General features: G+C 34.4%; 1 long non-coding RNA gene across 1 annotated transcript in view; it reads right to left on the minus strand.

The window, feature by feature from the left end:
- The window catches only part of LOC136855454 (uncharacterized), a 175,528-nt gene that overhangs the window by 104,279 nt on the left and 47,692 nt on the right, over window positions 1-23,557 (minus strand). Inside the window, exon 2 of the long non-coding RNA XR_010858041.1 lies at window positions 9,067-9,124. This is a non-coding gene — a long non-coding RNA (uncharacterized lncRNA). The remainder of the gene's footprint in view (window positions 1-9,066; window positions 9,125-23,557) is intronic.

The raw sequence follows: 23,557 nt of genomic DNA on the forward strand, positions 1-23,557 counted from the left end.
CGCTGTTTATTATTCAACTTAAGCTCACCAGGAACGAAAGTCTTACAAGCTTTATAATAATTTAACAGTTTTTTAATTATCTGGGAGGGAATTTGATTAAATTCTGATGATCTGTCTAACGGCTTGAAGAAGGAAATTTTCCAATACTCAGTAGTAATAATCTGTAATTAAGTCTGTGAGTGTAATTCAAGATTTTCCTGTAATTAATGTCACAGAAAGATATCTTTAGTTATAATAAAAATTATACTGAAATATTCAGGATTATAATTATAATCAATAATAATCTAAAATATTTTTTATCTATTTATTTATTAATATATCAATTTATCTCTTTTCATTTTCGAATACCTGATCTTTTCTTTCTGTATTTCTTATTATCTTCTGTAACTTCTTTCAAATGAAGACGATATTGTTTGGATGCCTGAATTTCAAGTCAATGACCACTGTAGGCTTGTTCCACATGAATACGGATTTTTCTTCTGAATAATAATAATAATAATAATAATAACACACACACACACACACAATATAATAATAATAATAATAACTAAATCAAATACCTTTTATGAACCGTATTCACGAAAATATGAAAGAAAATAGCAAACAATTTCTAACGAAAACTTCAGTTCCATAAAACATGAAATCCTGACTTTGCTCAGCCCAGTTTAAAAAAAAAAAAAAAAAAAAAAAAATTAAATAAAAAAAAAATTAACAAAAATAAACCTGTGAAATTACCACAGAAACATTTACAAACGAATCCACCACACAAACATGCTCTGCCCGCGAAGCCGAAGCTAACAAATGGAAAATAATCAAGTTAAAATGCTAACGCCCTCAGAGACTGAAAAACCAGAGAACATCGTTCACTTTTCGAAGTTGCAAAGGGGGAAAAAGAACAATCATTTTTTTGCCCTTTTATGTGTAAAGCATCAAAGACAATAAGAGGCTTTTGCGTTCGAAATGCGCAGCAAAGCAAATATAAATAAAAGCTTTTAGCAAATGCCATTACATACATGTTTGAACTAGTGTGTATTTATCTATTTTGAGTTTGGGGAGAGAGAGAGAGAGAGAGAGAGAGAGAGAGAGAGAGAGAGAGAGAGAGAGAGAGAGAGAGAGAGAGAGATTTTATTAGAGATCTCTCCCTCATTTCTTTTTCCTGTGCCAGTATTTCTGTCTGAGAGAGAGAGAGAGAGAGAGAGAGAGAGAGAGAGAGAGAGAGAGAGAGAGAGAGAGAGAGAGAGTGGAGAGAGACATTTGCCCAGGAGATGGCTCTCCCTCATTCCTTCCTCCTGTGCAATATTTAGTCTCACAAAGAGAGAGAGAGAGAGAGAGAGAGAGAGAGAGAGAGAGAGAGAGAGAGAGAGAGAGAGAGAGAGAGAGATTTTATTCAGGAGGTTGTTCTGCCTCATTCCTTTCTCTTGTAATTCGTCTCACTTTCCAAACCTTTCCTAGTTCTTGCTTAACTTCATAATAAAAGCATTTTTACCTATATTCACAGCAACCATTGTTAAATCTTAAATACCATACAAAAATAAAAATAACTCAAAATATAAGCCTTAATTTCGTACCATTTCATTAAACAGTTTTTTAAGTACAAAACATCATCGTATTTGTTTCATCGTGAAAAGACACATGACATTCACCCCCTAATTTGCATATGCCCTTGGAAACAAGCCATCTGTAAACATTACCTGAAGAAGGGTCAAACCATTTGTTATCAAGGCAGGGGAACAAATCCCTACTTAGCGCCCCCTTCATGCACTTAGTTGCCATTCAGCATGACGGGATAATGTTGACCTGTGTTGACCTCTGGTGAGAGCAAAATGCTATGTTCTTTATCCTTTCTCTCTCAGCATACCACTGAAAGGCTTTCTGATTAGTGAATACACGACTTAATCTATACCTGAAGCATTGCAGGGTTATATAAATGGTATATGAAATTTAGGCGAAAGGCCAGGCGCTAGGACCTATGAGGTCATTCAGCGCTGAAAGGGAAACAGAGTAAAAGAGGTTTGAAAGGTGTAACAGGAGGAAAACCTCGCAGTTGCACTATAGAACGATTGTTAAGAGTGGGTGGAGAGCAAGATGTAAGAATATGAACGGAGGAACAGTGAAAGGAATGAAAGGGGTTGCAGTAAGGGGTCGAAGGGACGCTACGAAGAACCTCAAGTAATGCCTACAGTGTAAAGTGTGAGGTGCACTGACGGCACTAGCCCTCTACGGAGGCAGGACAGAGGTGGATAAAGAATTGAGAATATGATTATAAATCAGCCATCTTTGCATGGTTGTCAATCAAACTGTCAAAAATTCATCTCCTTAAAGAGCTACAAGATGAACTGATCACATCAAGTCTGAACATCCAAGAATATAACATAATCTACACATAGCTGAAAAGGCTAAACAAAGCAATCTAACCTAACGTAATTACAGAATCAGTAGTAATTCATAACATACCGCACCTGTCAATCAAAACTGAATGAATGAATCATTTATCAAATTTAGGCTACAGCGCTTAAGACAATGAAAAGAGATAGTTGGAGTGGTTGGACAGCAAGATGAAGAGATCCAGAAAATGAATGAGATGAAATACAAGGATCTAAAGGAGAAACTAGGAGAAAATTCTCTAGTTGCACTAAACAGTTACAGTTAGAGGGGCTGAACAGCAAGATGAGAAAATAGGATGCAGGGAGAGAGCTAAAGTGAAAGACAAAACAGTAAATGCATGGTTCTTATTATAATTATTACCATTTATATTATTGTTGTTTAAACAGTTTACATCACGTGTTACTGAGTTTAGATTGTGGAAAGTTTTGATGAATAACTGGTAATATGATTTCGATGGCGACAAACCATCATATCTTTATGATACTCATGAAACTTTTCCACGAGAACGGTAAATATAAAAATTGTACACAGGACACAAAAGACAACATGTATAACTGGGAAAAAAGACACGAATCCCGGGCGAACAAAACAGCCCAATCCAATTCGGCAACTGGAAATATAGGAAACAAATAAAAAGTAAAAAAAAAATTGTCGAATAAAACCGAGATATGTGAAAAAAAATCTATCATTACTTAACATATAACAATTTTTTTTCTTACTAGAAGGCATAACAGTGTCCCACGCAGATCAGAACTGAATAGATATAACTGCTGGTGTCAATTTCTGCTGATAAACTTAAAAAAAAAAACACACACAAACTGGAGAAAAAAATATATTAAAAACGATCCCCAAGTATGTCTCCACACTGTACAGGGAGCATAACGCTCCGTAATAGATGTTAGCGCTGGTGTTAATTTCTATCAATAAAAAAAAATAACACACAAACTGGAGAAAAAATATATTTAAAAAAATGTTCCCTGAGTGTGTCTCCACACTGAAGAGGGAGCACGACGCTCCGATACTGTCTGTGGATTTTTGAAATTTATTTGTGCTCCAATTTTTGTGCGTTTTTTCAAGCTTCGAACTTCGATACTGATCTGTTATCATCTGCCGATAAAACACGCGAAAAACACTCCCATCCAATCTATTTCTCTTCCCTCAACGCTTTCCTATATAACAGGAGACCGAAAAACGAGAGAGAGAGAGAGAGAGAGAGAGAGAGAGAGAGAGAGAGAGAGAGAGAGAGAGAGAGAGTTCAGCTCCCGACAAAAACAAGCGAACATCGATGCCCTATCGGAAAGTTGCCAACAAGATAAATGGCCGGATGTACCTTCGGACAGTTAACTCCAAAATAAGGAATGTCTACAATTGTCGCTGACAAACAGCACAATTGTTGACAAACAGCGTCCGTGCTGGAACTGAAAACAGGTTGTGTTTTGTCGACAAAACATCATTTCCAAGTTTCCAAAATGACTGACTGATTGATTTATAGATTTTAGGCATACATGTCGAGCACTCTGGGACCTATGAGGTCATTCAGCGCGGAAACGGAAATTGACAGCAAAAGGTTTGAAAGGTGTAACAGGAGGAAAACCTCCCAAAGCAGTTGCACTACGAATCAGTTGTCAGGAGAGGGTGGACAGTAACATGGAAGAAAGAGAATATGAACGGAGGTACAGTAACGGGAATGAAAGCGGTTGCAGCTATAGCACCGTACGGGGGTTTCCAAAATGCGTTGAAATTAAATTACCTAAAAATTATAAAAAATCGAAATATGCAAGAGTCCTCGCAGGGTTAAATACGATTGATCTTCAGTATATTTAATGAAATAAAAAATAATAAAGTGATAAATAAGTTAATATACAATTTTTAACCAGAGGGACACACTAACGTAATGACCATTATTCACTACTCAGACACATATATGATCCATATATACATTCACTACATAGACACATAAATGTTACATATACACATTCACTACATAGCCACATAAATGCTACATATATACATTCACTATATAGGCACACACATGCCTCCCTCTCTCTCTCTCTCTCTCTCTCTCTCTCTCTCTCTCTCTCTCTCTCTCTCTCTATATATATATATATATATATATATATATATATATATATATATATATATATATATATATATATATATATATATATGTATATATATATATACATACATACATACATACATACATACATACATACATATACACAGTCACTACATAGACACATACATTCACTACATACACACATGCAACATATACACATTCACTACACACACATATAAATGCTACATATATACATTTCACTACACAGACCCACGAATGCCGTAAAAGTGACACAATAAAATACACACAAAAAGTACCCAATTACTGTCTGATATCAAAAACTAATATACTGAATATACTGAATATATAGTTTATACTGAAGGCTGCAAAAATGAAAAAAATAAACAATATGATCTGATCCTAAAACATTTTCACTCTCAACATTTTGCAATATAATAAAGTGTGCCTGATACAAATTTATTTCGAAGACTCCAAATATTTTGAACAGTAATAAACTCCGCTTGCATATATATAATGAAGTGGAGATCAAATACGTGTTAAAATTGTTAATGCTGATACAAAAATAACACTTTAAAATGACAAGTGCTTTATCTAACTAGCATAATCATATATAGAATTTAGGCCAAAGGCCAAGCGCCGGGACCTACGAGGTCATTCAGCGCTGAAGGGGGAAACTGACGGTAAGAGGGGTTGACAGGCGTAACAGGAGGAAAACCTCGCAGCTGCACTGTGAATCATTTGTTAGAGAGGGTGGAAAGTCAGATGAAAGAGAAAGAATATGAACGGAGGTACAGTAAAAGGAACGAAAGGGGTTGCAGCTAGGGGCCTAAGGCACGCTGCAAAGACCCGTAAGTAATGCCTACAGTGCACCGCATGAGGTGCACTGACGACACTACCCTCCTACGGCGTTACATATTCAAAGCAATACAACTGAGCCATAGGTTCTTCCACAAAGATTCTCTTTGCAAGATACCCAAGAAAAAACTCTACAAAACCAAAAAGAAAATTAAAAACCGTTTTCGTTATTTCATCGGATGTCGATGGACCCATGACAACGGTCAGCTGATGCTCGTCAAGGTATAATGCGGTTACGGTAAACTACTTTGCAAGCAAATTACCGTTAAATCGGCACACGGCTGTCAAATGACTTTTGGAGTTGCTGGAAAAGGTACGAATCACCCGAAAATAAATACGCTTGAAAAAATGCTAAAATGAAAAATGTTCCAAATATTTTCTCACTATATATATATTTATATATATATATATATATATATATATATATATATATATATATATATATATACAGTATGTATATACATACAGTAAATATATTACACACGTACATACATACATATACAAGAAGTCGCAAGGCCTTTGCAATACTCCATTGTTTCTCTTCCTTCGTGATTTTGTAGTTTTATTGATGTCTATCACATTCCTTATTTTGGATTCAGTTATATATATATATATATATATATATATATATATATATATATATATATATATATATAATGTATATATTTATCTGTCTATGTGAACAGAGAGAGAGAGAGAGAGAGAGAGAGAGAGAGAGAGAGAGAGAGAGGAGGGAAGGGAGTTGGAAGATTTACCCTTAGCTTTCATCCCAACACGGGAAACAACGAGAGAGAGAGAGAGAGAGAGAGAGAGAGAGAGAGAGAGAGAGAGAGAGAGAGAGAGAGAGCCTACATACCCCGCCCCCCTCTCACACCTTTCCTGCCGGAGAATTGTGGCGTGCCTTGAGCTGTCTCGTAAAGGAGATGAAGTGTGGTTAATGGTTAAAAGGGAAAGAATGGCTAGGGACGCCGGTCCAGCGCCGAGGTTTTAGGGCAAACGCCTGCTGGAAGCAGTACTGGAACGTCAGTCGGGCAAATGAAGTCCGCCCCACGTTCACTGAATGATTCTTACCTCGCCTTCCGTATTTTCTAAATCCCATTTACCTGTTTTTTGTTTTTTTCACTTCGTATTTCTAAATTCCATTTCCTTGTTTGTCCTTTTTTTCACTGAATATTTTCTGTCACTTCTTTCATTATTCTCTAGCGGCCATTTACTTGTTTGTTGTTTTTCTTACTGAATATTTTCTATCTCTCCTTCCGTTATTCTCTAAATTCCATTTACTAGTTTGTCGTTTGTTTTTCTGAATATTTTCTTGCTTCTTCTTTCGTTATTTCTCCCATTTACTTGTTTTTCCTTTGTTTTAAAGCGTAATACTGAATTCCCTGGCTCGAGTTTCTTCAATTTCCTAATCAGTCATTGGATTCCAGAGGATGGATGTCCACTTAAAAATCCTTCATTTTTTGTGCTTTTCTTTATTGTCTCTTTACTTGACCACTGTTTTCAATATGCATCATTTATTACTCGTCCCTGTTCTGAGGTGCCTCTGTCAGTTCTATTACACCCAACATTTCTCTGCTCTCAATGCTACTGCTAATTCCAACATTTCTCTGCTCTCAATGCTACTGCTAATTCCAACATTTCTCTGCTCTCAATTCTACTGCTGATTCCAACATTTCTTTGCTATCTATTTTACTGCTCATTCCACCATTTCTCTGCTCTCAATGCTACTGCTAATTCCAACATTTCTCTGCTCTCAATGCTACTGCTAATTCCAACATTTCTCTGCTCTCAACCCTACCTGGATTCCAACATTTCCTTTTTCTATCTATTTTACTGCTCATTCCACCATTTCCTCTGCTCAATGCTACTGCTAATTCCAACATTTCCTCTGCTCTCAATGCTACTGCTAATTCCAACATTTCTCTGTTCTCAATTCTACTGTTGATTCCAACATTTCTCTTTGCTATCTATTTTACTGCTCATTCCACCATTTCTCTGCTCTCAATTCTACTGCGAATTACAAAATTTCTCTGCACTCAATTCTACTGCTAATTCCAACGTTTCTCTGCTCTCAATTCTACTGCGAATTCCAAGTTCTCTGCCTCACCCTACTGCTAATTCCAAAATTTCTCTGCTCTCAATTCTACTGCTAATTCCAACATATTTTATGCTTTTAAAATATCATTTTCTTTTATTGCTGTTTATACTACTTTATACATGATGTTCTTTCAACGACTGAAAAATGCTATAAAGAATCCGGTGTCCTGATACGATGTTTGAACATAGCTTAATATACCTTTTTTCCCGGTTAATGTCGAAGGGACAGCCGAATTATAGAATACCTTTGTCTACCACAGGGTTGAGAGAGACAGATGAAAACAGGGAATAAAAAAAATTAGAAGAATGAGCTAAAAAGAAAAGTCCAATATGCAGGCTACTGACCTCATGACATGAAATGCAAAAAAAAAAAAATAAATAAATAAATAAATAAATAAATTGTGCATTAACTTGAAAGATGATATAAATACACTAATGAGAAAGAAATCAAATAAAAGGGCGAAGAAAAAGAGCTCAATAAAGCAAAAAAATAATAAATAAATAAATAAATAAATAAAGGGACGATGCAGAGAGCACTCTCACACCATTCAAACACTCTTTATAAATGCACCACAAAAGGCCAAAAAAAAAAAAAAAAAAAAAAAAAAAGCATTGGAAAATTGACGTGTGATGATGAACCGATTGAACACACCAGCCCATTTGAGGCTTAGCGTCATTAGCATTTTTCAATTAAAATCCAAATGAGCCCAAAGAGCTAACGTCATACATTAAAATTCGAGAGTAAAAAAAAAAAAAAAAAAACTGGAAATTGGGTCTAAATGCAGAACCATTTGAAAGGTGATGTCTGGTGCAATGATAATTTGCATTCCATTCACCGTCTGAATTCAAGCACTTAGGTCTAATGAGCGCAATCAGCATGCAAATGGGATCGAGCAAGCAATGCTCTCAATATCACAATGAGTAAAAATGGGAGATATTACAGCAATAAGCGTGTCTAGGCACGCTGAGTGGTCAGTCAGTGTCCGAGATAAAATGATCTATGTCTCGTGACATTGTTATTATTATAACAGTTTTACTAGACATCTGAGCTGATTTTTAGTTTCTGAAGAGAAAACTATTGTGCCGGCTTAGTCTGTCCGTCCGCACTTTTTCTGTCCGCCCTCAGATCTTAAAAACTGCTGAGGCTAGAGGGCTGCAAATTGGTATATTGATCGTTCACCCTCCAATCATCCAACATACCAAATTGCAGCCCTTTACCCTTAGTAGTTTTTATTTTATTCAAGGTTAAAGTTAGCCATGATCGTGTTTCTGGCAACGCAACAACGTTGCTGAGAGTTTCATGGACCAAGGCTCATACAGTGGTCTTGATTATACGCTGTAGAGGCTGTACAGAAAACTCGATTGCGCCGAAGAAACTTCGGCGCATTTTTTACTTATGTTTTGTCAATTAAATTACAATTCTTCAAGAAGTTTACAGCTGGATCAATTGCGAATGTTGAGGCTTCTGACAAAATTTCACTGACCGATTTATTTCCATGAAAAATTTAGCTTTGTTTACTCAACAATGCTAAATAATACCTTTGAATAATTACATGAAGCAAGTTGTTTTTAAAAATAATAACATTATTTGCGTTTAGAAGTAATGGTTAGAGAGGTTGGACAGCAAGATTGAAGAAAGGAAGCTTTACCTGTTTCATACGTGTCCACCCGGTGCATGGACAGCTCGTCGAATACCGTCTACGCGTCCTGGAAATTAAAGATACAAAATTAACATGCTTCGAGTTTCATGTGAAATTTCCTAATATTAAATCTATATAGAGTGAGACATGATTCTGCACGTCACTAGGAAAACGAAAAGGAACATGATACGTAAAAAAATTTTTATCTCATAATTATGGTATATAAAACAAAAATGCGCCAAAGTTTCCTCCTTCGGCGTTATCGAGTTTTCTGTCCACCTGCCATGTTGTATAATCAAGACCACCGAAAATGGATCTCGGTATAATTTGTATGAATGGCGGCCCATGAAACTTTAACCACGGGCCGATGGTGGCCTATCTTATATCGTTGCCAGAAGCATGATTATGGCTAACTTTAACCTTAAATAAAATCAAAACTACTGAGGCTAGAGGTCTGCAATTTGGTATGTTTTTATGATTGCAGGGTGGATGATCAACATGCCAGTTTGCAGCCCTCTAGCCTCAGTGGGTTTTAAGATCTGAGGGCGGACAGAAAAAGTGGGGACTGAAAAAAGTGCGGACGGACAGACAAAGCCGGCACAATAGTTTTCTTTGACAGAAAACTAAAAAAATCAAGTTTTACCATACCACCGAGTTAAAAGGACTTTTCTGTGCCCAGCCCGACGGATTAGTTAGTAATCTAACGTGTAAAATATATTTGCAATAATTTAGATTTTGTTCAAAAGGCTGCAGCGTTGTAAAAATCTGAAAACTGCTTCTAGCGAAAATTCTTCATTTTCAGGTAAAATTTCTTCAGTTGTGTGCTTTAAAAAAAATATAAGTTCATAATTTTGTCAACATCAAAAACACTCAGCTCCACAGAATGGCTTGGTCTGTTTCGTTCAAATCATAAACAAAGGGGACTAATTTTAATTTATATATATATATATATATATATATATATATATATATATATATATATATATATATATATATATATATCATAAACGTATTCGAAGATACTACAAAATTACAAAATTGAGATACTGATTCCTAAGTGCACAGTTGTGCAGGTGTTTTCTTTTGAATATTTAATAAAAAATAAATACATTAGTCAAAATTCTTAGACTACCAAATATAATATGTAAGTACACAGGTATTCCGACAGGCTCCTAGCACGTAGAAAAGCAATGCACTTAAAAATTATATGTAATTAATATCCTAGAAAATATGCACAAGATAACACTAGTATTGCTAATGACCAACTTTAATAAAATCGGCTAAAATCCACAGACTACTAAATATTTAAGAAGCATAAGCATTACCAAAAGGCTTCTAGCACCAATAAAAACAATACCATTTAAAAATCATATTCAATTAATATCCTAGAAAATACACGCACAGAATAACTCTGGCACTGCTAATTACAACATTTCGTAAAGCATTAAATAGCAAAATTAAAAGTTCCTAGTTGCAACAGGCATTCAAAAGTGCCTACTGCAGCGATAAAGTGAAACCTGCAGAAAAAAAAAAAGATACGATAAGCTTCACGGAAATTCCGAGATATCCACTGAAATATTCTTTGCGCAGGCATCCTGTTATCTTTATTATACTTGGGAGAGCACTTATTACACATTTACATTCAACTACGTTTACATTATCAAGTAGGAATCGTTGGACCGGGGTCTAACTTGGCGTTAGACTGAGAGAGGACCAGGGACTGGGCATAGAAAACGAGGCTAAAGTCCGTCGAAATTGCCAAGCTTAAGGGCAAACTAAAGAAAAGCAGTCTTGATCAGAAATTGATTTTTTTTTACATTCAGAAGTTCAAGAATATAACAAAAACTGACAAATGACACTTTTATACTTCTTCACTTTCTTGTTTCAAATAATAATATTATTAATAACAATAACAATAATTTCTGTCAAACTAGGGATAAAAAGGTTTGTTTTAAGACTGCCACTCCCATCATCCCCTGCAAAAAAATAGGACAAATGATACAAAACAAAACCACGCAACTGACGAAAAGACAGACCGCAAAATACAATGATTGGAGACAACACATAATTCCCAAAGGGAAGGACAAGAAGCAAAAGAGACAACGCAGGAAATTAAACTTGGGGAATCGGAATAACGAGGAAGACGTTAATTAAATATTGTGGGTTGTTTATTATTGTTTGGTAAATTAAGATGGCATTTTAATAGCAATGATAATCTCTGGATACTGCAATGAAACCGAACTTGTAGGAATATTATGTTTCTCTAAACGGGACTTAAGTATGTTTAAGTAGCGTAATTAGGCTACCATTCACATAGTTTCTAATCTTAGTGCACAATTAAAGATAGGATATTGGAACAGCTTGCTAATGGACTGTAATGGAACGTGCAATTACAAAGCTGCGCTATGTAGGTTTCTTTGACAAATATAAGAATCTAAAAGGTTTCTTTGACAAATAAATGAATCAAAAAGGTTTCTTTGACAAATAAAAGAATCTAAAAAGGTTTCTTTGACAAATAAAAGAATCTAAAAGGTTTCTTTGACAAATAAAAGAATCTAAAAGGTTTTGACAAATAAATGAATCAAAAAGGTTTCTTTGACAAATAAATGAATCAAAAAGGTTTCTTTGACAAATAAATGAAACAAAAAGGTTTCTTTGACAAATAAAAGAATCGTAAAGGTTTCTTTGACAAATAAAAGAATCAGAAAGGTTTCTTTGACAAATAAATGAACCAAAAAAGCTTCTTTGACAAATAAAAGAATCAAAAAGGTTTCTTTGACAAATACAAGAATCAGAAAGGTTTCTTTGACAAATAAATGAACCAAAAAAGCTTCTTTGACAAATAAATTAATCAAAAAGGTTTCTTTGACACATAAAAGAATCTAAAAGGTTTCTTTGACACATAAAAGAATCTAAAAGGTTTCTTTGACACATAAAAGAACCAAAAAGGTTTCTTTGACCAATAAAAGAATCTAAAAGGTTTCTTTCACAAATAAATGAATCAAAAAGGTTTATTTGACACATAAAAGAATCAAAAAGGTTTCTTTGACAAATAAATGAATCAAAAAGGTTTCTTTGACAAATAAAAGAATCAAAAAGGTTTCTTTGACAAATGAATGAATAAAAAAAAGTAAATGTATGAGCACAGGCTTAGTTACCAACACGCATCAAAGTCAGCAAATTCCTTACGATTTTCTGCAACAATTTAATTACAACTCAATGAATCTTAGAGTATAGGCCTGGTTACCGGCACTCAGGAAAGTCAACAAATTCCTGACGGTTTTCGTTGCAAAAATTTCATTTAATCCCACTAAATTTACGAGCGTAGGCCTAGATACCAACACGCAAAAAAGTCAGCAAATTCCACACGGTTTTCTTTGCAACAATTTCATTATATATCAATAAATCTTAGACCATAGGCCTAGTTACAACACTCAGGAAATTCAACAAATTCCTGACGGTTTTCGTTACAACAATTTCATAATTTCCCAATAAATTTAACAGCATAGGCCTAGTTACCAACACTCAGGAAATTCAAAAAATTTCTTACGTTTTTCGTTGGAACAATTTCATTATATCCCAAAAAACCTTAGAGCATAGGCCTAGTTACCAACACTCAGGAAATTCAACAAATTTCATACTGTTTTCTTTGCAACAATTTCATTATATCCCAATAAATACAAGAGCATAGGTCTAAAGACCAACCCTCAACAGAGTAAGCATTTTCCTGACGGGTTGCGTTGCAACAATTTCATTACATCCCAATAAATACAAGAGCATAGGCCTAGTTACCAACACGCAGTTTATTCAATAAACTCCCACAGTTTTCGTTGCAACAACGCCACGCAAAGAACACTTTCGTATCTGGGAAGATTTAATAAATCCCAAAACAACGCAACGTAATAAACAACGGCCAGAAACTAACGAAATAACGTCGTCTAGGCTTGACTATTTCCCCCGGCAAGTATAAAACGCCAAGAGAGGCTCTCTCTCTCTCTCTCTCTCTCTCCACAGGGATCATAAAACGTAGCGGAGCAGCAACAACAAACTTCGTATTATTTCTGTTGCTCTCCAGAGCCTCGTACGAGCGACCAAAGGGGAGGAGAGGGAACAAAAATGAATTTAAAACTTTAGGAGCTCCGAGTTTAAAAAAAAATGAAAAATATAAATAAATAAACAACAGAAATATATATATAAAAAGTGGACGCTACGTAATAAATAATTTAACTGCTCTAATGAAAGGAGTTTTAGTTTTCTCATTACGAAGTTTTTTTTTTTTAATTTCGTACGAGAATAATTTTTTTATTTCTTACGAGAATAAAGCTTTAGTTGGTGTTACCAAATTCTAACAGACAGCGTAATATATAAATATATCTGCTTACATTAAACTATTAAAACGGTATAAAGAACAGTTACATAATAAATACACAAATTTCAAGAATCTCTCTTATAGGTCCTTGCTGGGGTAGATAATGATGTTCTAGGCCGTGTCTGTATGCATTAAAAAATATCTCGAGAATGGATTAATGGGTTAAGATGACCAGGTTAAAGATACTATTTGGATGCCGGTTTGAACTTATTCCATAGGTAACAGGTGTTTAATGTTTGGTGTCTATCAATTAAAAGTGAAGATTTAGCGCCATCAAAACAAACATATATATATACTCTATTATGAGCCAAACTTGTAAGCAGTGACGCCTAAAAACTAAGTCATGGATACAAATTTCATAAATTCCAAACAAGAAAATGGCTTGAAGGAGACTTGGTTTATATACTGATTCCTATTCTTGACTTCACAGGTCAGGAAAATTCGGTTTACTGTCAGAACGTTGTGACAACATAAGAAAATATTTAAGCGAAATATCTAGTGTCATCAAATGTCACACCTGTAATCAATAATTTGCTTTCCAAAAGTAATAACAGCTCAGTATTGTTGGAATTCAGATGTCACGACTAATAAGCCGTCACCTCCATATTTAATATGGTAAAACTGTAAATTATTTCTCTTCCTAGACTTATTTATTATATATATTTATTGTATGGCTGACTTTACTGTAACAAAACTTAAATAAGCAAAACATAGTGTCAACTTCAAAGTCATACTTGTAATGAGCTCCTGTAACTTCAAGGTTTTCAAAAGGGCAGTAGCTCAGTAGTTATGAACTCAATATTTATTACAGTAAAACAGTAAATTATATCTTTTCCTAGATTTACTTGCAACATATCTACCAAAAAGCTGACTATACTATCACAAAACTTTACAGAGCAATGCTTCTGAGACGACTTTCTACTTATATAGCCCGAGAGATACATTCCTTTTTGCAAATCTCGCTAAAACTCGGAACTAAAATGTTCCCGGAGTAGAGTACTCCCAAATTTAACAATTGTATTTTATGGTGATGAGGGACGGGGAAATCGTCTGCGAAATAGGCCGTAACGGAAAGCCTCTTAGCTAAAGTACATTCGGTACCAGGGGGAGTAAGGTCCGCCTAAAGAAGCATTACTTTCCTCGAAGGAGATGGAATTCGCGTTCAAAGAAAAGACCTTCCGGGATGCCGTGACGTCATAATTCTAGGAGAGCCAAACTGAAATGACGTTCATACGTGTTCAAGACTCGATCTACTCTTATCCTTTAACAATTTACGGCCATTTTATATGTACGGTAGTGATACTACTACATTTTTATCTATTTATTTATTAATGTATTTTTTTTTTCTAACAACTGCTCTCTTCTTTCTTTGTTTCATAATACCTTCTGTTACTTCTTTCAAATGAACATCATATTCTTTGGAAGCTTGAATTTCAAGTCAATGGACCTTGTGGGCTTGTTCCATATGAATAAGGTTCATCTTCTGAATAATAATAATAATAATAATAATAATAATAATAATAATAATAATAATAATAATAATAATAATAATAATAATAATAATAATAATAATACTGAAAGCAAGAGATTGTAGCTGTTATATAAGTTTACAGCGAAATACAACAACAACAACAACAACAATAATAATAATAATAATAATAATAATAATAATAATAATAATAATAATAATAATGAAAGCAAGATATTGCAGTAGTTGTGGAAGCCTGCAGCATAATTACACGCCAAATTAAAACCTAAGCAAATAATTCGATGTTTACGATTCCCTATCATTCCACTAAGAGAACTTTTCTGCAGAAAACAAATTAAGATATATGAACGCAGGAGCTGGACAACTAAGTGGAAAGAAAATGGGAATGAATACAGAGTAAGAAGCAAAAGATATATATGCAGACGGTGACAAAAATATAAAAGAGAAGAGGTACAGCGGGATAATGCGAAAGAAATATCAAGAACATGGTGCTCCCCAACCTTTTCTCGTTTAGCGTAGCAAGAGACAGAGTGGGTGGGAAGGATGAAGAGATTCTTCACATTAATTTATTCCAAGGAAGTCTTTCTCACAGTATTTCTGCACTGTATTACTTAGCACTCGAGAGAGAGAGAGAGAGAGAGAGAGAGAGAGAGAGAGAGAGAGAGAGAGAGAGAGAGAGAGAGAGAGAGAGAGAGAGAGAGAATTTCTAATCTCAATACATTATGCTTTTAAAACTGATTCTGTAAGAAAAAGTACAAGGGGAGAGAGAGAGAGAGAGAGAGAGAGAGAGAGAGAGAGAGAGAGAGAGAGAGAGAGAGAGAGAATTTTTAATCTCAGTACATTATGATTTTTTAAACTGACTGAGACTGAGTATAAGAGAAAGAAGGCAAAGGGGGAGAGAGAGAGAGAGAGAGAGAGAGAGAGAGAGAGAGAGAGAGAGAGAGAGAGAGAGAGAGAGAGAGAGAGAATTTCTAATCTCCAAGTACATTATGCTTTTTAAAACTGATTCTGTAAGAAAAAGAAGGCAAAGGAGAGAGAGAGAGAGAGAGAGAGAGAGAGAGAGAGAGAGAGAGAGAGAGAGAGAGAGAGAGAGAGAGAATTTCCAATCTCCAAGAATTTGTAATCTCCAAGTACATTATGCTTTTTAAAACTGATTGAGATTGAGTAAGAAAAGAAGGCAAGAGAGAGAGAGAGAGAGAGAGAGAGAGAGAGAGAGAGAGAGAGAATGGGCAATGCCGGATGAGATATTGGGTGAAGGGGGCCAAGTATTGGCATCCATTTCAACCAACTTTTTTTTTTTTTTTTCAAACCCAGAAAGATTTTATCGGCGTTTTCCAGGCGGAAACTGATGAAACTTCTGCCGAAAAATGCAGACGAACCGGACCCTAAGTGACAAGTAAGAAGTTTTGATGATGATAATGATAAAAAGGAATTTGAGGAGGACATAGGGGAAATACTATTTGTAATGGCGACACAATTCAGTAAAAAAATATACCGTATTTACTGTATATTTTTTAATTGTGAATTGTGTTGCCATTGCAAATATTATTTTCACTCTTTCTTCCCAAAATTGCCTTTGTATTCGCTTATCATCAAAGCTTCTCAATTATCTCTTAGGACCCTGTTCGTCGTCTCATCAGCTTCCACCTGGAAAACGCCGATACAATCTTTCAAGCTTCGAAAAATAAAAATAAAAAACTTAGCTGAAATGGATTCCAATACATTAAATACCTTTTTGGAAAAAGTTCTATAAATCAGGGCAAACACAGCGATAGGATGCTGAGAAGCCCCAGGACAACAAAATGCCCAAGGGCCAATGGCCAAGCGCTGGGACCTACGAGGGCCATTCAGCGCTGAAAGGGAAACTGAGAGCAAACTGTTTGAGAGGTGTAACAGGAGGAAAACCTCGCAGTGGCGCTATGAAACAATCGTTAAGGACGATGGAAAGTAAGATGGAAGAAAGAGAATATGAACGGAGGTATAGGAAGAGGAATGAAAGGGGTTGCAGCAAGGGGCCTAAGGAACGCCGCAAAGAACCTTGAGTAAATAGTACCTACAATGCATCGCGTGAGGTGCACTGACAGCACTACCTCCCTACGGGACCAAAATATCTGGAAATAAATGCAATGAAAAAATATTCCAACGTCAAAATGCCATCACGATGCTAGATATATATCTTTAATATAAACTATCTTTCCCACATGCTAGCGAGCGAGCCTACCAGACAGGTAAACCTACCCGTGAAAATTATTACACAAAAATACCCGAAATTTACGAAGATACCGAAATAGCGAAAGCGGAGATATCACGGGAGAAGACACTCTCTTAATGACGTATTCAGACCGAAAAATGACGCGAGTGAAGTTTGCTGACGCAGCACTTTTTCCTTAACGAAGCGCCCCATGAAAAAAATCAAGATTCCAATCAGCACTAATTTTGAAGCTAAGTATTTTTTCTCTCATGAGAGGAGAATATTTATAATTGTTTATTAATGCATATGGGCGAGTTTGAGCATTTATTTATTTACGTCTTATGTAATAAAAAATTTTTTTAACTCTAAGGGTTCTTAATATTATTAATATTATTTATGGGTTATATCTTTCATGCGTAGTCTACATACTTTCGCATTAAGAAGCAGGGTACTATGTATAAAAAATTACAATCTCTTATGTACCTTAACTGCATAATGGCATTTAGTTAGCGCCAGCCGAACGCAAAATAAAATCTATATATAAATTACTATTATTAAAGCTATTATTATTATAAATTCATTATTATTATTATCAGGAAGATGAACCTATTCATATGGTGTTTATTACAGTGAATAATGTGTTCATTTGAAAAGTAACATGAAGGTAACAGGAGTACAGAAAGAAGAGATCAGTTATTAGAAAAAAATAAATGAGCAAATTAATAAACCAACAGAAGAAGAAAACGAAATAAAATAGGAAATACAGAAAGAAGAGAGAAGTTATTAGAAAAGAAAAATTAAATGAACAAATTAATAAGGAACTCGATAAAAAATAAAATAATAAATATATTGATAAAAAATGAAAAAAAAAAAAAAAAAATAGAAATGAGGCAATTCAACTTACTGGTATTACGAAGGCCTGTCAACGCCACACCTAATATATAAGCGTTTTCTCTCCGACCGGCCGCTTTGTTAACATGCAGTTTTAATGAGCAAAGCCAATACCACTCCCCAACTTAATGCTTATTGAAAATTCCGTCGATATTTCTAAACAGAATTTTATTATTGGGTCCCTTTCGGGAAAAAATTTTCCGTAGTCTCTTGGAAATTATGAGCTGGTCACTCTGAGACTTTTTGGAAAATATTTCGCTGCTTTCGTATAAAAATTATACCTACTTTTCTCTGGCATAATACGAAATTCTTATATAAAGAGTTTATCTTATTACTGATACTATTTTCTCCTGAAAATTTTATCTGCTACTGATATATATATGTGTGTGTGTATATGTGTGTGTATATATATATATATATATATATATATATATATATATATATATATATATATATATATATATATATATAAAATGCACTGGCAGATAATAGATACTATTATTATTACCACACTGCGTAGTGAAAGTCAATAAATAAAAAAATAATATACTATCTTGGGGACGTCAACGTATGAATTTCGTGCACAGACGTAGAAATACATAATAGTTGATAAACCTAAGGTGAAAAACCTCGCTGTTGTCACACAGACGGGTGAATGAGTACAAATGTAATGATCCTCAGGTAAAATGAGCGTGGGAAAGAGAGAAGAAGAATTAAATGCTATAATTCTCTTAAATCAGTGGTTCTTAAGCTTTTTATTACCACGCCCCCCCTAAGAGTAGGTCCTTCCCTCCACCGCCCCCTAGCATCTGTGAGTTAAAGTCCCTCCCAGATTTAAAGGAAAATAAAAAAAAAAAAGAGAAAGAGAAGTGGTATTTTTATTCTTTTGGGAATGAATTAGTAAGATACTCTACACCGCTTCTTTGCGATTCTTGTTAAGAGGATAGCGAATATAATTACAGAATTTTTTTTATTATTCCCCTAGGGCTCGCGGCCCCCCTTGGAAATTGCTGACGACCCCCTAAGGGGAGCGCCCCCCAGGTTAAGTACCACAGTCTTAAATCCTTTGTATCTCTTTCCCTACTACTAAGCGCTGTGGGATTCGTTGTGAAATGAGTAAATATACAAAATATATTTGTATAATTAATGTATAATCTGGTCTGTAATCGGCTAACTATTTTCATTAGGCGAGTGTTTGGAGAAAAGATGCTTTTATTACGAAGAGTGGGATACCTGATCTTTGTACCTTTATACATTATATACTTATATACATAGTTTATGAACTGATTGGTAAGTGATGATCATTTGTGATATAATCGAGGGGTTGAATGCTAGTAAAAGTGACAGGGTACACAGGAATAGGAGGAAGGATCTTATAAATGTCAAAAAGATTACGACTAGAGTGTCAGCAGGAATCACCTATATATACATATATAAAAGTATATGTACATAATATATATATATATATATATATATATATATATATATATATATATATACAATTATACATATGTATATATTTAATACATACACATACATATATATACATGTATATAAACATGTTACAACTGTTGATAATAATGATTGAAAAACGGAAAAGGTGAACACGGTTGCTTCTTCAGAGTAAAACAAAAGTGTAACTTCGACAAAGCTTATCAATACCTTTAATAAATACAAAGAACTATTTTCTACGAAAGAACCCAACCAATACTTCGCTCTTCATAAAAATACGCGGCAAAGTATAAATAGCATAACTCACACATTTTTTAACCCGGTCCTTCTACGCGCGCACACACACACACACACACACACACATACACAGGGCCGTACTGGATATCAATACGGGCCATTCAAAACAAACGTACCCGAAACTCACCGTGATTTAAGAGAACGCTCCCTTGCGGGGGCAAAGAGCAAAATGAAAAATCTTTCATTTTTCACCATATTCAGTATTGATTTTTATTCACTTTTAGTTTCCTGGAAAAGAAAACTCTTGAGATGGCTATTTGTCTGTCCGTCCGCCCTCAGATCTTAAAAACTATTGAGGCAGAGGGCTGCATTGGCATGTTGATCATCCACCCTCAATCATCAAACATACCAAATTAAAAGCCCTCTAGTCTCAGTAGTTTTTATTTCATTTAAGGTTAAAGTTAACCATGGTCGTGGGTCTGGCATCGCTATGTGCAACAACACATGTCACCACCGGGACGTGGCTCAAAGTTTCATGGGCCGCGGCTGAGAGTTTCATGGGTCTTGGCCGAGTTTCATACAGCATTATACACTGTACAGAAAACCGGCGCAATTTTTACTTTTTTATTTATTTATTTTTTTGCTACCAAAATTCAATAATGGGTACCCATGGAATATCGGCATAAAATAATTACTCTTGTTTTGTCGTTAATGCAATCCATTGCGCTACAAACCACTATCAATAATACTACTAATATTATTGCAATAGATAATGAATACCCGTATTACAGCGATTAGCGATTATTACTGACATTAGTGGACATTAGTGCATTTCGAAATTGCGAGTTCTGCAGATATTAAAGCATTCTAACGTCAATTTCCATGCTATTACAGGTTATATGTTACTATGATATCACTGCAATTTGTAGTTATTGATGGCGCTTAATTTTACCAATGCATATATATGTATGTATATATATATATATATATATATATACATGTGTATATATATATATATATATATATATATATTATATATAGTATATATATATATTTATATATATTATATATTATATACCAATATATATATAATATATAGTATACTATATATTATATATAGTATATAAACATATATAATTTATATATATTATATGTATATTATACATACTAATATATATATATATATATATATATATATATATATATATATATAGTATATATATATATATATAGTATATAAAATATATATTTATATATATATATATGTATATTATACATACTAATATATATATATATATATATATATATATATATATATTATATATATATGTGTGTGTGTATATTTATACATATATATACGTAACATCCATTAGGTTAACTCCGTCAAAGGTCGTTCCGAAATCTAATCCTTTAAGTCTGAAATTATGTTTACTGTCAAACGTGCCTTGAATAAAGTTAAGTTATATCTACAGAGTCATGAAAATAATTTACAATAACTGCCTGCAATTTTAATATCTATTACTACACACAGACGTTTACATTTTACATATGCCTGTATAAGAGCTTCAAGCAAACCCTATCAACTTTAATCCAGTCCACAATAAGAAACTTTGCTCGCAAGCGATGTTTACACCCTGTGTTACTGTTCGTGAACAGTTTGCCAACTATTTCCAAACGATGCCTGGTAACCTGTTTCTAATCGGACGGAGGGATTAATGGGAAACGTGTCTTCTTATGAGAGACGGTAGACAGAACATAGGGGTTAATATTTTACATGATATATTTACATGGCATCAACAATATCGGCATCCGCTGGCGCATAAAAAGAATAATAGTAAGTGGAAGAGAACTGGCAATAAAATATTACAGTTTCTTTTCATTTAATATTATTGCTGTTTTCAATCTTAGAGTTTCCCGTGCGACCAAAGGTCTTTGTGAAGCATGTATATATATATATATATATATATATATATATATATATATATATATATATATAGATATATATATATATATATATATATATATATATTATATATATATTATATTATATACTGTAAATATATACTGTATATATATATATATATATATATATATATATATATATATATATATATATATATATATATATATATATATACTGTATATAATAAAGATAATATACACAGCAGTCTACAACAACAGCAATGAAAAACTAACCTTTCTAAAGCGACACCTTCCATTCTGGCTCTTGAACCCATAAACAACACACTTACAAGTACGAATCACCTTAGCCTTATATTACATAGGTACCAAAACCATTTTATTCCATTCAGCCCGAGGCTTAGTGAAGAGTTATTGCTGTGTTGGAAAGAAAAAAAAAACAAAAACAATATGGCTGCTTCATCTCCGGGTGGGCTATACGACGCTACAAATTTAATATACTGTGATAAAGGAGGGAAAGTATTTTTTCAGAGAGAGAGAGAGAGAGAGAGAGAGAGAGAGAGAGAGATGGAAAGCGAAAAAGATAGTGAAAATTAAGAAGCCAAAGATATAATGAGAGAGAGAGAGAGAGAGAGAGAGAGAGAGAGAGAGAGAGAGAGAGAGAGAGAGAGATGCAAAGCGAAAAAGAAAGAAAGTGAAAATTAAGAAGCCAAAGATAAAATGAGAGAGAGAGATGAAAGAAAAGGAAGAAAAAAGGAAGAAGTGGAAAATTAAAGTAAAGATAGAGAGAGTAAAGAGAGAGAGAGAGAGAGAGAGAGAGAGAGAGAGAGATATGGAAAGCGGAAAATGAGAGAGGAAAATTAAGAGCCAAAGATAAATTAGAGCCAGAGATAGAGAGAGAGAGAGATGCTCCTTGTATCAAATTACTTTAACGTTCCTCTGGGCGAGAGTTATATTGTTACAATACTGAACATTTATAAAGTCCCAAAAATGTCTTTCCTTTTATAAAATGAATTAATTAAAGCTTTCAGTGAATTGAAACACCAGACGCAATTTCCAAAACACGTGAATCGGAAAGTATACAATAATGTAGCTCTATCTATAATTCTTTCATTTCCTGAAACTGCTTATGATTTTTTCAAATTTATTTTTATTGCAAGCACAGTTACAAAAACATTTCAGCTCAACTACAAACTACTTTTCTTAAAAATTGTTTTTTTCACATATTCTAACTTTCCCTCCTAAAATAATTTTGCCGTCTCGAAGCCGTTCTTGCTCCAAAAAATAAGAAAAAAAAAATGAAAGCAGAAATGTCAAGCTAAAATTGCACTTGGTACTTCACTCGACATCCTCCTCCTCCTTCTTCTTCTTCTTCTCCTCCTCCTCCTCCTCCTCCTCCTCTCGATCCAAGTTCCCTCATTCTCAATGGCAAACTAAATCCAGAAATCCCTTCAGGAATGACAGGCACTCTGGGGAGAGAGAGAGAGAGAGAGAGAGAGAGAGAGAGAGAGAGAGAGAGAGAGAGAGAGAGAGAGAGAGAGAGAGAGAGGAGGCAATCTGCCATCTCCCGCCGATTCAGACGTAAACAGCAACCACTTGTCCACAACAAAGTTCGAAATGTGACTGCTGCTTTGTTTCATAACTTCAAGATTGGCAGAAGCAGCTATTTCAGAGAGAGAGAGAGAGAGAGAGAGAGAGAGAGAGAGAGAGAGAGAGAGAGAGTTTGAAATGGACTTACAGAACCCTTGCAATAAGATCGGTGTTTTAAGATAAACTGGCATAATAAAAATTTGAGAGAGAGAGAGAGAGAGAGAGAGAGAGAGAGAGAGAGAGCTTGAAAATGGACTTATGACCCTTGCAATAAAATCGGTGTTTTAAAATAAATGAAAATAATAAAAATTTGAGAGAGAGAGAGAGAGAGAGAGAGAGAGAGAGAGAGAGAGAGAGGAGA

This window comes from Macrobrachium rosenbergii, chromosome 31, assembly GCF_040412425.1.
Source record: "Macrobrachium rosenbergii isolate ZJJX-2024 chromosome 31, ASM4041242v1, whole genome shotgun sequence".
In the NCBI taxonomy this organism is placed as follows: domain Eukaryota; kingdom Metazoa; phylum Arthropoda; class Malacostraca; order Decapoda; family Palaemonidae; genus Macrobrachium; species Macrobrachium rosenbergii.